Below are 15883 nucleotides of genomic sequence, written 5' to 3' on the forward strand. Positions count from 1 at the left end.
TTTGTGGGGAGCATATGTGATACCTTGCATTTTTATATATCGCTCATTAGATATTATTTACAACAAACAAAATGCTAGAATATTTCTTTCTTATAATTATAGCCTATTTTTGTTCAGGCACAGAAAACTTTGAATATTTTTCAATTAAATTGCAAGCATAGATTAGACTTCTTACAGAATGCAGAACTTTAAAAAGTGTTTTAAAGTGTTTATGACGCCCATGTGGTGTTTGCATCAGAAACTAATCTGTGATTCTCATATTCAAAATCTAAAAGTTAAAAAAAAAATGGTTTTCCGTTAAAAACGCATTAATGGGTAACTAACTCATTACAACAGAGGGGAACTTCACAATAAATGTGAAGAAAATAAAATACAGCCGGACTCCGGTAGCGGAAATTAGCAGCATGCTACGCCCATACCACCTGTAACGGCGCTGCGGCTGTCCGCATGCCAGTGGGCTCACTCGTGTGCCTACTGTAGTGCCTAGAAAAGATATCTGGCCTGAAATCGATCTACTATATGTGTAGTGTGCAGAAAATAAAAAACAATAATACCCATTGTATATACTGTACACAGGTATATACAAATACCGTGGTTATTTGTTTGTTAAAGAGTTTGCAGCCGCTGCAGCCCAGCCATACACGCTAGATCGTCGGCGTGTACTCACCTGCAAAAGTGTTTCCCAAACTTCAGGTTGAGCAGCAGACTTCCGTTTGCACCATTGCCCAGAATCCTGGAGATGATTAACAGAGCTAGCCGAAGCACCGCCAGTCACATCAGCATCAGCGCTGCGCTCAGACTGAGGAGAAAGAGTTAACGGCGCAGCTTTGACTCCTGCCGCGCTGACGTGCTTGACAGAGAAAGGCAGAGCGAGTGAAGCTCGCACTTCACACCGAGCCGAATAGCCTGCAGCCCGCAGCCGTGCTCTTAGCTTCTCCTGGGCGGCTTCGTTTGGGATCCTAAAACCTGCTTCTAATCACCATGCAAGGTAAACTTTGGCTTTTTTAAAAATACAAATGGCAAAATCAATGAGGTGTCAAGTCCCCGATTCTTTTCGTGTTGACGGTAGCTGAATGTTTTCGTTGCACCTCGTCAGCTGATGGGACCGATTAATTTGTTTTATTTCCCGTAAAGTGGACAGATTGTTTTTCGGTGTTCTCTTTCCTGTCGCGGTTTTTAAAAGATTCCATTAGCGCGACGAGATGCGAGATTGATCCGGCACTTTGGTTCGTTTGCGATGGTTGCATGATCAAGGTAAAATGCATAATGAACATGTTTTCCGATTTCCTTTTTTTTTTTTTGCAATACAGCTGAAGAGTTTAGAAACAAGCTCACAAAACGAGGAATAATCAACAGATCCATTTATTTTCTGAGCCCGCGCCATCCAAATGATTAGGGTGTCAATGGGCCCGAGATTGTCCCGGGAGGGGGTATCAGGCGCATAGCAGGAGCCAACCCTGCGGACAGGACTTCAGTCCATCGCAAGGCACATTGAACGCACATATTTACGCCGATAAATGTTTGGTGTCTCCAGTTAACCCAATTAGCAAGTCGTTGGACACAAAGAAGTTCCTGCATGGACAAAGAATACCAGAGCACATGGAGAGCCACTAAAACTCAGGCGTTCCCGGGGATGCTGCATTAGCACTAACCACTGGCCGGCCTACTGAATCTCTGTAATGCCCGTATGAAAGCCTCGAATTCTGATTAAATTGATGTATTCACTGAGGTTCGGCAGCCTGATTTGAGCGATAGGCGATTTAAGAGAACTGAGGAATGGAGGACCGGTGTGATTATTAAGTGCATATCTGAAGAAATTCAGCTGTTGAATTTTGTCCTGACGTCTAGAGAACGTGTTATCAATAGGATGGGTGGCACCGCTGGTAGAGCTGCTGCCTCATTGCCCCAGTAGACTGCATGGCTTCCCATCTCAGCCATGTTGCTGTCTGTCCGTGTTTGCCTGTCTTCTCTTATTCCGTATTTTATGTATTTATTTTCCTTCTGCGTTAAGCTAATTAGCAATTGTAAATTGGCATTGTCTGGGTCGGTATATGAATGAGCCCTTGGACTGACTTGTGTCCAATGCTGTTATTATAAGGAACGGCTACTCGCGTCCTTGAGCTGAACAGAGTAAGTTAAAAAACGGATGGACATATAATAGTTATACTTAATGGAACTACAGGGCTGGAGAAGGAGCAACAGATGCAAGAGAGAAGCCAAACTGGACGGGACGCCAATCAATTCACACTACAACGCCTTGCGTTCTGGGAGCAGTCAGCTGAGTCGCAAGCAGAAACCCACCCAAACATCTGAAGCCTAACATGCAGCCAAATCGCTTTCCGGGATTTGGGACTGCGTCTTCTTGATGGGATATTAGGACATGGTGTACAGGCAGGCAGGCAGGCAGGAAGGAAGTCACTTCACCTGTCTGTGTGCCACTTTAATTTTGAATAATTTTGAAAGACATCGGCCAAATAATGTTAGACTCTAGAATTAACAGGTCACTCTTGTACGAGCTTACTTCATTTATTTCACGTAGTTTCTTTTGTTTTGATCAAAATTAAACGGTCACTTTATTCTGTGCGATGTCGATGTTTAATAAGAAGCCACAGAGTCCAAGATACTTTCGCAACCTTGTCATGGAAACTTTAGACGTCAAAATGTCAGTTGAAGTTAAAAGACCACCATTTGGACGCCTATGCTAGAATCTTTTCTCTCCATCTATGTATCACAGGGGTCTTTCATTTCTGTCCGCCTGTTTGTGGCACTATTAAGCTTTTTAATGCAGGTTAAATGTCGTTTTCTTATTGAGCAATATTTAAGCTCGTTACTTCATTGCGTGGTAGACATTTCCCTCCAGACCTTTTAATTTCGTATTTTATTCTATTTTCAGATTCGCCTTTCAGATCGAGCTGACACACGAGAAAGCGTTTTAAATGACAGAAGAACTTGATAGAATGCGTTTAAAAGCCCCCGATCTCGCTGAATGCCAGAACGTTTTTGTCTTTCTGAACCGCGTTGGCGGAGCTGATGAAATAGAGAGAGAGGGAGAGAGAGAATGTAATAATGCTTCTGGAGAAATGCAAAGCGTGTATGTTGAATGATTTTTTAATTATGTGGTAACTAGAGTTGAAGAGAAAAAAAAAAACAAACTTTGTGAAGCGCCCTTTGCTCGTGTTCAAGGGTGTGTAACATACACCTTTAGAGCCGGGACGTGGACTGAGAATAATGTTATCTGTTCATGGCCAAAACAATCTAAACAAAATTTATTTCTGTGAGTTGATGTATTCATCTCGTCAACACTCCGTTCTGCGAATGTCATTGACCTAAAGTTCTTGAAATGGTAACGAGCTTTTTCAAATGCAGCCTTTGGCAATGAAAGGTGAACACATGTATTCAAATCCAATTTCTTTCACCTGTCCTGACGATAAAGTATTATCTTCCTTTAGGTACGTATTTATTTATACAGAATATATGCAATAAATCAACGATAAATTACTGTGGCGGTAGTGACTTTCCGTACATGCATATCGGTGTCTTTTTTCACTCAGTGTCCGTTGGTTCCTGCTCCACTCTCCCATTCACTTTACTCGCTCGATCCATCGCAGTCTAACCCAACAGCAAAGGGACTAACTCTGGACGGGACGCCTTCTCCGAACCAATTAACAGGAAGAGCTTCAGTTGCGCAGATGACTACACGCGCTAAACACCGAAGGCTCTCATGTAACGGTAACGTTAAAATCAAACAACGCAAAAACAAACATCTGACTCTAGGAAACACGTTTTCTTCCGTATGCATTGTATAGGGTGTTGTGCCATGTTAGCCATTATGGATGTAGTGAGAAGTAAATGACAAATTTTATTGGCTAACTACACATATTACAATATGCAAGCTTTCGAGGCAACTCAGGCCCCCTCTTGAGGTCAGATGTAATCATTTGATTGATTATTGATTCCGTCTTGCCTGAAGAAGGGACCCGAGTTGCCTCGAAAGCTTGCATATTGCAATGTTTCTAGTTAGTCAATAAAAGGTATCATTTTGCGTCATTTTTCAGTATGCTGCAAATTCCCGAAAGATAAAGGTCTATAGTGTTATTCTGCAATGCACATGGTTTATTATGGATCAATCAAGGCTAAAATGCAGTCGACTTCACTTCGGTAAACGATTAATCTCTGTTAACGCGGAAGATTGGTGTCATAAAGCTACCTGACTCAGTCAAACCCTGAGGTTGTGGGTTCAAATCCCGCCACTGACACTGAGACTGTGTGAACATGATCGAGTCGAAAGTGAATCAGTTTTATCGTAAACGTTGTAAATCGCTTTGGATTAAGGCATCAGTCAAATAAGTAAATAGATTCTAATATACGATGTGACAATTCTGTACAATTTAGGCGGTGTAGTAAATTACTACTGTAATAGATATATGGAAGTGAATCAGTATAAACGTTTAAAGTGTAATGTGTTAATAACCATCGATATATTTCTGGAAGCCGTTGCACAGACCACAGGGTTTAAGACAACCGGTTTTACAAATATGGTGGACTGGATCATTTACGCTGCCATAGCAAATAATGCTAATGTTCAGAAAGATATTAAATATTAAATTCGTATTTAAGTCTGAATTTAGCTGTATACTTCAGAATAGAAATGTTTACTAACCAATCAAAAATATTGTAATCTGTGAAGTTTCGATTTCAAACCCCGAGGTTTTGCGTTCAAATAACTCGACTAACACTGGATGACCACGAGCATATAATCCAACTGGAAAAAACGAAATATATGCAACCAATTGTATCTCGAATGTTGTAAGCCGCCTTGGATAAAGGAATCAGACAATTATTATTATTATTATTAATAATATTTCTAAAATGACATAACATTTACATTGGCACAGTGGCAGAACTGCAGCGCGGCTGCCTCACAACATGGAGACTGGGGTTTACCTTCCTTTGTGCTCCCTGTGTGGAGTGTGAATGTTCTCTCCTTGGTTTTCTGCAGCTGCTCTGATTTCCTTCCAGACACATGCAGGTTTGGTGGATTGGCGATGTTTAACTGGCCACTGTGATGGACTGGCACCCTCTTTAAGGATTCTTCCCACCTTCTGCCCAAAGCTTGCTTGGATAGGCTCCAGCTGCCCTGCAACCCTGTTCTGGATAAGTGGTTTAAGGAAATGGATGAATGGATGGATGGATGCAGACTTCTCAAACTCACGTAATCCAATATAGGGTCTCAGGGGTATACAGAATGCCCCTGTAACTTTGGGGAAAAGGGTAGGAAACATCCCTGGGCAGGATTTCGGTCCATTGGAAAACCCTATTCTAACACACACTAGCACAGGGCCAATTTGGAAAAGCAGCAACAAATGTGTCCTTTGGGATTTGGGTGGACAGATTAATTACTCCGATGGAAACCCACTCTCTTAAAAATACTGGATCTGTAATGGCCCTTTAATGTTTGTGCGTTCCTCTTTGAGCCCTTGCTTGACAAAGAAAGCTTCCATTTTGAAAAAGGCTCTTTGCATATAACTAATTTTTGGATTTTGAAGAGATTCGTGAGATGTAGACGAAACATAAACTTTTATATAGTGGGTTCTACACTCTTACAAATACCAGTTCTTTAATGGCACTTAATGGTTCTTTACTGGGATGTGTGGATCATCGTGGAAACATTGCTTGACAGCACCATTTCATTCTGGAAAGGGATCTTTGCATATGAAGTTGGTACTTTGTGCTTCAAAAAACTTCCGAATATTTAGAAGAAAAAAAATTAATGTATGGTGGGCTGCAGGGCACTAACAGATTAAGAACACTTGAATGAGTTATTGCATGCAGTGAGAGTCCATTTGAAATCAGGACCCACTGGTATTTCACAAATCTGTTACCATCCAGGTTATGTTCATGTGGAGATTGTTAGTGATCTAAATAAATAAAGGGTATTTCTGGAACCCTCATACGGATGGGTCTCTTGGGAACCTAAAAGGGTCCCTCTGTGGCATCGCTTTGAAGAACTACCCTGGCACCGTTATTTTTAAGAGTGCATGCAGGATACTGAAAGATCAAAAAAGCCTGAACGTAGTTTGCGTTATTGAATGCAGGGCGAGTCCTTTTTAAATCTGAAACCCATCGGTATTTCACAAATTTGTTATCATCTGCCCATGGTTAATTATGGATCCTGTAAATAAACAAACGCTCTTTCTGCATTCTTCATGTGGATGGTTCTTTTGAGAAGTAAAAATGGTTCGCCTATGGTATAACTCTGAAGAAAACCTTTTGCCACTTTTAATTTTGAGAGTGCACGTTCACCCGAGGAGCTTAAAATGAAAAGGCTAAATAAGCGTCTGTGAAAATGCTAACCCCTGCGCCACAGTAACACATCTCTTACTAACCAGAAAATGGAACCTTCAAATAATATTCCTTCTTGTAGCACAGTATTATTTCTACCCCTATACCCCGATGAGCTCAGTCCCTAAATAACAATCTAAGTAGCTCCGGTCCCCGTTTGACCCCCCCGTGCCGTCTCTTCTTATCACTTTTCCTTTATTTGCTTCGCCTCTGCATGCCTCCCCATCCCGCTCTCACTCATGTCTCTGACTCAGTCAAGCGCATTTTCCTCCCATTCTTCCTCTTCTTCTATTCAACTCCTGTTTTTTATGTGGTGTTCTTTACCAGTCTGCGACATGCTGGGATGCGGGATCACGGCCAGGTTATCCCTAAACACGCCCACACTCCCCCTTCTAGCTGTTTTGACATCCCAAGGACAAATGCACAATTTTCAGCTGCTTCAATGAAGAGACAAAACCGTATCACAGAGCAGAGTTTAAAGCTGGCACGGTAACCAAACAAAAGAGCACATACGAATAAGATCGCTTTTTTTTCTTTTAAGTCCGTATTTGAAAACGTCAGACACTTTTGAAAATATTAGACAATTAGGAAAGATTCCTTCTCAAGTCCCACGGGGGAGTCCGCAATACTTTTTAAATGTCATGTCAAATCTCTTAATAACCCCCAGGTGGAGTAAGCAATCAATCATCGACAATTCAAGACGGGCGCTCGTAGGTCACAGGTGAGCGCGACACCCGCAGACTGTTAAGTAAAGCCGACGCCCCAGTCCCCGCCCCCTTAAAGTGGAGCCCGCAAGTGGATCTGGACAGAACCGGTTCTGAGGCGGTGTCGATCCAGCGGCCGCTAACGTCCAATCATTCGCTTCCTAGATCCGCTTGGTGAGCCCACTTCACAGCAGAACTGCTTTTTTTTTTCTCCTTCGACTATTATTATTTTTATTTATTTATTTTTTATCATCCTTGTGAGTTTTAAATGCTGACAAGCTTAAGTCAATGCAGCGATCTGTCGTGTCAGCTCAAAACTTGGTCGGAGTCAGAAGAGCCCTTAGAGGCTGTACATCGGAAGGCTGATTTTTGTCGTCTTTTCAAAATGATTGCTCAAATCCATCTTCTTAATGCTACCAAGTAAAGTAGATATTTTTCTGTAGTATTGTAATCAAATCACAAAAGCACACTCTGACATTTATCATTTATTAAAGAGTGTGATATATTGTATTTTTATTTATTTTTTTAATCCTGGTTATTTTTGATACTGAGAATTCATTTTACTGACACAGTGGGTGATGCTTTATGGACTTGTATTCTAAGTTGTGTAGGTTTTTTTTTTTACCTTCTACCACCCCCAAAAAATGAGCAAATTTTTTGGTGATGTAAAGCATCCTATTCCATGATTCCTGCCTTGCACCAGATGTTGCCAGGGAAGATGGTGGTTGCCTGTTATCCTGTACAGGACTAAGTGAATTCAGAGAATGAATGAATGAATGAATAAAATGATGCAATGTCTGAATGTTCATTCATTTATCTATTCACTGAGCCATCCACTTTTAAGGTTATGGTGACTTGTAGCCTGTACTGTCCACATCACAAATGAGCCCTGGGGTGGGCACCAGTTAATCACAAGGAACACTAACTGCACCCTTAACAACAACAACAACAACAACAACATTTATTTATTTAGCACATTTTCATACAAACAGTAGCTCAAAGTGCTTTACATATTAAAGAATAGAAAAATGAAAGACACAATTATAAAACAAAATAAATCAACATTAACTTCGAATAAGAGTAAGGTTCAATGGCCAGGGGGGACAGAAAAAACAAAAAAAACTCCAGACGGCTGGAGAAAAAAAAATCTGTAGGGATTCCAGACCATGAGACCGCCCAGTCCTCTCTGTTATATATTAACATTATTACATTATTAATATTATAAAAATAAATATTATAAATATAATAGTGCCAAAGCTGTTCTTCAAAATGATACCATGCACTCTTAAAACTAAAGGTGCCAGAGTTGTTCTTCAGAGTAATGCCACAGGGAAGCCATTTTTGGTTTCTAAGAGAACCATCCACATGAATGTTCAAGAAACAACTTTTATGATCCATTACAGGTGACATAAAGAACAGTTTGGAACAGATTTGTGAAATACCAATGGGTCGTGATTTTGAAAGGGCTCTTACTGCAAACTCTACATACTCTACTCTGTTCAATGCTTGTATGGACTGGGTGATGGGCAAGGTCATGGGGTCCAGCTGCTGTGGGGCATCAGTTGGCGAAGGAAGATTCACTGATCTTGACTTTGCTGACGATGCTGTGATCACGGAGTCAATGGAGGCTCTGATCGGGGTGCTCGAGAGACTGAGTGAGGAGTCTGAGTGTCTGGGCTTGCGAGTGTCCTAGATAAAAACCAAGATCCAGGCCTTTAATGACCTCTTGGGCACAGCCATCAACAGTGTGTCTGTCTGCGGAGAGAGTGTTGACCTTGTCGAGAGATTTACTTACCTTGGTAGTGACATTCATGTCTCTTGTGACTCTTCCTATGAAGTCAGTAGACGGATTGGGAGAGCATGGGGGGTCATGAGGTCACAGGAAAGGGGTGTGTGGCGCTCCCGATATCTATGCAAAAGGACGAAGGTCCAAGTCTTTAGAGTCCTGGTGCTTCCTGTCTTGCCTCATGGTTGCAACACATGGACGCTATCCAGTGATCTGAGACGAAAACTGGACTCTTTAACTACTGTGTCTCTTCGGAGAATCCTTGAGTAGCGTTGGTTTGACTTTGTGTTAAATGAGCGGTTGCTCACGGAGTCCTAAATGAGGCACATTACTTGCATTGTCAGGGAGCGTCAGTTACGGCATTACGGCCATGTCTCGATTCCCCGAGGGTGATCCGGCTCGCAGTATCCTCATTGTTGAGGATCCAAATAGCTGGACCAAGCCAAGGGCATGCCCACGTAACACCTGGCTGCGGCAGATAGAGGGTCTTTTCTGGAGGGTGGGACTGGACCGTGTGTCTACCTGGGAGGGTTGGCAACCGGGATCCAGAGCTGTTTGGTGTGGTGGGTGCAGCAACGCGCTCTACCAGTGCATGCTCCCCAACCTGAGCTGACCGGACCTCTCGCTGCGTACAGTAACACAGGCCAAGTCAAGATTTTCTTAATTTGTTAGTATTCATGTTTTTGACATATTAGAAAGTTTTTCAAAGCACAAAGAACCAACTTCATATTCAAAGAACCCTTCCCAGAATGAAGTATTTCTTTGCCAACCAATAGTTTTATAGGAACCATACAATCCAGTAAAAAACCTGAAAATGCCATTAAATAACTATTATTTTTAAGAATGTAGGGGAAGCAGCCACATGAAGGTACTAGAAAGAACCTTTTATTTAGATCTGAAGAGGTCCCAAAAATAGCCATGCACAGATGATAACAGATTTCTAAAATATCAGTGTGTTTGTGATCTAAACAGGACTCTTGCTATGTACAGTGGACTCGGGCGTAGTTCAGGTCTTCTTGACCAGTTAGTAGGCTACTGTACAATGAAGAGCTCTGTCTACATACCCTTTAAACCCTTCAAATTCTAAAGAACTATTTTTATATGAGAAGAACGCTTCTCGGAATGAAATGGCTCTTTCTCAAGCAATGGTACCCTGATGTACCACGCAACCCAACCATTAATTTTAGAAGTGTGGAGCCTTTCATGACAAGATCAGGCAGGAGGGCAGTGCCAGTGCAACTCGGGCAACACTTAACACTCACTCAAAGTGGGCCAACTAAGAGTGGGCAATAAACCAAACAAGTACATGTAAAGATTGTAGGGGAACGCCAGGGCATTTGAGAGAAACCATCAGGGCCCAGCAGAACATACCAAGTACATTAAACAGGCCAGAATTCAGACTCTATCTGAATCAGAAATAGAAATCAGAAATATCCGTCTGGTGTTTCTCATTTTAAAATTCTATGGCAGTTCTTATTAGCTTTCATAAATGTATCACCCTGTAGCTCCTAGCTGGTGCAATGAGCTGCCCACCTCCATTTGAACTTCTGACTTCCTCAGCTGGTTTAAGTAATGTTTGAAGACTCTCTGGATTGGTGAATTTCTGTCTAACTGGTATTAACTATCAGGATTTATTACTCGCTTCTAATTTGTTCTGAGCTCTTCACTTGTAATGATCAAACAGTCTCCCAGACTGATGCTCACCTGATTATTCTGGCATGTTTTGTAAGTTGCTTTGGATAAAATCACCTACTAAGCAAATAAATTTAAATTGAAAGGGCAGCGCTGGCACAATGATTAACACTGCTGCTGCACAGATCAACAGAGCCGAATCTGATGTCCCATCCAGTCATTGAAGCCATGGGGCTCATTTTTGATGATCTCAGTGTGTCTGAATTGACTACAAGGATTAAGATTCCAGCTCCTATCGACCATATGGTGTAAAAATAAAGTTTAGAAAATTGTTGGATAGTATCACGTGCGGAAAAAAACTTGAATTTGAACTGCTAATCAAAAGAAAAAATGTACATATACAGTAGCAGAAATAAGTATTGAACACGTCACTGTTGAGGCAGGACCACTGGCTCCTTTTATGTCAGACCTGGGAGTAATTCGGGTGCCATAGTTCTGCTTGTCAGAAACACTTCTGGGTCAAGTGGAAGCCCTTCAAAGAAGGCATAATGTTCCCCTGTAAACCCTCCTAGTGGCTCCCAAAAACCCTACAGGGCTGTCCTATGGGACTACAATTTCCAGCCTGAACTGCGCTTATCCATATCGGAGTTTCACAGGTGGGATGTTGCCATCGTGTGCATTTGGAAAGAACATAGCCTAGGGAAGCAGCTACCCAATGTCTTTCTGAGTAGGCCTCCCACTCATCCCAGCAAGGAAACAGTACCCATCACCCTGGGATGCCAGTCAGTCTCTGTCCCTATAATACAGCTTCCTGTCCTGGCAAGGAACCTGCTTCTATCCTGGTCAGCACACCGGACCATCCAGCATGACATTCACCATTTATATATATATATATATATATATACTATATATATACTGTGTATGTGTGTGTGTATATATATACAGTATATATATATGTATATAGTAACACTAGATGGAGCTATACCAGTGTTTCACCTGACACAAAGACACTGACAACACGTTTTAAAAGCACCAAGAAGTTGTTTCATTTCTTTTCTTTAAATAAATAGTGCCCAAAACATCTTCACCACAATAAACAAATAAACACAATAATATTTAATTCTTGAAATCTCTCCTCCACACCTCCCAGCAAGCTCTGTCCTCTACCTCCCAACTCCGGCTCACTTGCTGGGTCTTCATTAGGCTTTTATATAGTCCTTGACCCGCAAGTGCTTCCGTTCTTCTGTCCTCGTGACTTGCCAGCACTTCCGGGTCAGATGGAGGACTTAAGGTTTTCTTCAGCCCAGAAGTATTTTGGGGCTTCTGACCCAGTGATTTGGGGGTACATCCAGGCTGTGCAGAAAATAAAAATCCCCAGATCTTCCTGCAGTGTCTCCTGGTGGCACCCATGATACCCAGCAGGGCTGTGATGCTGAAGTACAAATCCCATGATGCCCTGTGGGAATCTGTGGCACCGCTTTGCTGCAGGGAACTCATCATCTGGCGTCTTGGGGGAGGCAGTGACCCTCAGTAGCTGCCTTCCCTCATCCTTTTCTTCTTTAGGGCGTCCTGGCCGCCCGCCACTATATATATACATACTGTATATTTATATATAAAAAGGGAGAGAGAGAGGGGGAGTGAGAAAGGAACAAAGAACAAAAGAAAAAGAGTTGGGTCTCCATCCAGTGGCCTCTTTTAATGTCATGAACTGAAATGAAAGAAAATAAAAATATATTCCTAGAAGATCATCATTGAGTCAAGGTTTTCCATCCTGGTGCTGATACTTTAAAGTAGTTCTGTGGTGGCGCTCAGTCCTGTTCTGAAGGAGACCCAACAAAGAATGCCAGGTTCTGATTGTAGGCTGAATTAAGTAATCAGGAGAACAGAAGGGGTGAGGCTTGAGCTGATTGTACTGGAATCAACATCACTTATCTTCCGGCTGCTTGTCTTCCACAGACATGTTCATTTTGATGCATTGCCCTTGAATAACTGTGTCAGCTTTTAAAAGAATCAGCCAGGTTTCAACAGAGCTGAGTTATTTTATGTGGACAGACAGGCAGACAGATGGACAGACAGACTTGGAATTTGCAGTAGGTGCTTTTTTCATCCTATGTGAATGTACAATATCTAAATATGATAATAGAGCCTTTTCATGCTCTAAGGAGGCAGGTAGAAAGGGACGTTTTTGTAGTGTTGTCATTTACATGTGCTTTTAATTGTAAACGCACAATAACTTTGAGGTAGCATGGTGTTAAGTACTTCTGCCTCGCAACTCCTGAGTTCTGGGCTCAAATTTCTGGATCTGGGTGTCTTCTCCTGATATGCAAGTTTTTCCCTTGGTATGTGGCAACATCTCAAATAACAGCTTGTCAGGTTCATTGGTCACTTCGAAATGAACCCTAAACTTGAGTGTGCTCAAATATTCAACTGGTCATAAATATCTGTGTGCCCTACAATGCACTGAAGCCCACCTCCCGAGCTGGAGATGTCACAATAGACTCTAGCTCTTTGCACCCCTTTATTGGAATGTGCAGGCTCTGAAAAATAAGGATGGAAATTGAGTATCTGTGTCTTATGAGGGGCTGCTGTCCTTCTCAGGTTTTATTCCGACATTGTGCCTAATGCTGCTATACAACCCTATATTAGAATACACGTAACATAACATTCCCTGATTTACTTGATCCAGTTCAGGGTTACAGGCTAAGAACATTCTTGGATGGGGTGCCACAGACTAATTTACCAAACGTGTGCCCCTTTGGGAGGACCTTACGAACAGCACAATGGGAGAACATGTAGGCTCCACACAGAGCATGACCAATCACCCAGAATAATGGAGCAGTGAGCCCCCCATTTTGGAAAAAAAAATGAAAGAGAAAAAGGAATGAACAACAGCATGAACCACTTCCCCTTAAACTCAGGCAATAGACTGGTCCTGTAGAAGTGCCAGTGATGAGCACTGGCCAGATGATCTTGGTGGTGGAGATAAACACCAATTTTAAAAGTCTTATTTTTATTAGTAAACTTATATTGTTCATTATTTTAGGCGATGTAAAATCGAATGCTATCACTATGAAAGAAAGCCCCCAATGTCTATGGGACTGAGTTTTTTTTTAGAAGGGCGGGGGAACATGACAGTGCTTTACAGACCAGATGGCATCACTGCAAGAGACTGGCATCTCAATCTGTCCAGATTGGCTATTCGTGGTATATGGCACCACAGGTGAGGCGCTGGTTCAATCTGCAGTGTTCTGGAGTGCTAATCCGATGAAGTGGCATGCCACTAATTCGCTGCTTCTGATCGTGTTCTTTGAAGGAATTCAAGTCTTCCATACCCACAGCAAAACTTGCTTGGGCACAGCAGCTTGGCAGCTAAGCAGAAATAGACAAACTAATTTAAATAGCCAAAAATAACACTTCAAAAAAAACAGGAATGTGTGACATTATGACCACAGAAAACATTTTGCTTTAAATATTTTGACCTGATGGCATGGCAGCACAGTGGCTAACAAAGCTGCAGAGTCCTGTCAGACCATTTGTGTGTAGGCTTGCACGTTCTGCCAATGCCCGTGTTGGTTTTCTCAAAGTTCTTCTCACATTCTGATAATTAATTTGCTTGGCATTACTGATTGTGCCATGCAGTAGACTGGCACCATCCAGTCTTGGGCTCAGTGTCACTAGGAAAGGCTCTAGCACCCTCATCCCTGAATAAATGGGCTCAATGAAGGATGCAGCAAAGTTTATTCCTGAAACTGAAGCTTCGGCATCAACCCTCCATGCTCCATATCTGTTGAAATGTCATACAGCAAGGTGTTTAACTTGACAAATGTTTGTTGAACTCTTAAAATACTGGCTGAGCCTTTCCCATTTATTAGAAGTGCTAAAATATACTTGTATTCACTAATTATCACTCTCACACCTCTGCCTTCAGCCTTGAAGTTTAATATTCTTAAATAATTGACAAAAAAAACATGTTGAATTAGAATTCCCATGGACTCCATCATCTGCACACTGCATTCATTTAGAAATGACTATCAATTTGTTCAGTGCTTAAAGGAAGCTTTCCTTCAGCCGAAAAGTGTTTTCACTGCGGCTTTATTAAAAATGCAGGATTCTTAGCAAGTCTGCCTGCCACTTTAGAAAGATTTATAATCTAAATTCAGAACAATATTTAAATTAAAGCAGTAAAAGTATTGGGTCGCGTCATTTAAAGTGCTGCAATTAGCTGTCTCTTTCTTTATTTGCCTACCTCCATGTGGGATGATGATGCAAATGGCTCGCCTATACAGCAGATAACTGGCACCAAGGACTTGTGGTGGGCACCTCTTACTGTGTAAAGAGCCTGCTTCATGTTACTACACAAGAAAAATATACCGTATAAATGCAAATATACAAGATATCCCTGAAAGGTCTAGTGGACTAGTGTTAAAAAGCTAAAATAAAGTAAATAATACATTACAAATATCCAACTCTCACCTTGATCTTATTTTACTCTTAATACACTGAAAGTCTGTCTTATTGTTAGATGTACAATGCACAGTGAAATTCTTACTTGTATAATGTCCTTGTAGACGCAATAATGAACATATTGTAAAGCATCAGGAGACAAAAGCACCTCAAACTTGTATCTAATATTAATAATAATCACAGTAAATAACGCTAAACATATTATGGCGTTCACTAGAATCACAAAAGATGTGGCATTTAATTTGCTCAGTTTATCACATATGACAGTTGAGCAGCTTGAATACCTACGGTTAGAAACTGTTCTTAAATCTCACAGTTCCAGTGTTATTAGTTCTATAAAAATAGAAAAATAACCGTGCATGGTGACCAGGGTCCTTCAGGATTCACTTTCTGATACAGCGTTTGGCAAACATGGCCTTCAAGGATGGTATCCATGTGCCATTGATGACCTGTGCTGTTCTCACCACCCTCTGCAGTTCCTTACGGCCCTTAGCATACCAGCACACCATGCAGCATGTCAGGATGGACTCTACATGTGCAGTTATAGCTAATGAGGGCTGCCAGAGACGTCTGTGAAAGTAAAGTAGCTGATGGGACTTTCTGATGACTGCTGTGGTGTGTTCTCTCCACTTAAGGTCATAGGGGATGGTTAACCCCCAGGAATATAAAACTGTTGACTGTTTCCACGGGCTCACCCCGGTGTGATGCTTTCTGAAATCAAAGAGAGATGAATCTTAACGTAGCTGCACATAATTAGGACATCATCGCAATAACAGAAACCCGGCTGAACAACAGACCTGGGCTGGAGTTTAACATAAATGGGTAGACAGGAATTTAGGAAGGACAGGCAAAGCCAAATATTTAGGGTAGTTATTTTAGAATCAGGAACACAGATGGACATTTTATAAGGGTAAAATTTACACAAATGTTACAAAGTTTTCTTCACACAAGGAAA

At 41.6% G+C, this 15883-nt stretch overlaps 1 protein-coding gene across 1 annotated transcript in view; it reads left to right on the forward strand.

Annotated features, from left to right (window-relative positions):
• The first annotated feature begins 857 nt into the window (after window positions 1-857).
• LOC120524007 (cerebellin-1-like) overlaps window positions 858-15883 on the forward strand; it is a 78143-nt gene continuing 63117 nt past the window's right edge. The window contains exon 1 of the mRNA XM_039745804.1: window positions 858-988. The gene's annotated coding sequence lies outside the window, so the exon portion shown is untranslated. The remainder of the gene's footprint in view (window positions 989-15883) is intronic.

Source organism: Polypterus senegalus, chromosome 1, assembly GCF_016835505.1.
Source record: "Polypterus senegalus isolate Bchr_013 chromosome 1, ASM1683550v1, whole genome shotgun sequence".
Taxonomy (NCBI): domain Eukaryota; kingdom Metazoa; phylum Chordata; class Cladistia; order Polypteriformes; family Polypteridae; genus Polypterus; species Polypterus senegalus.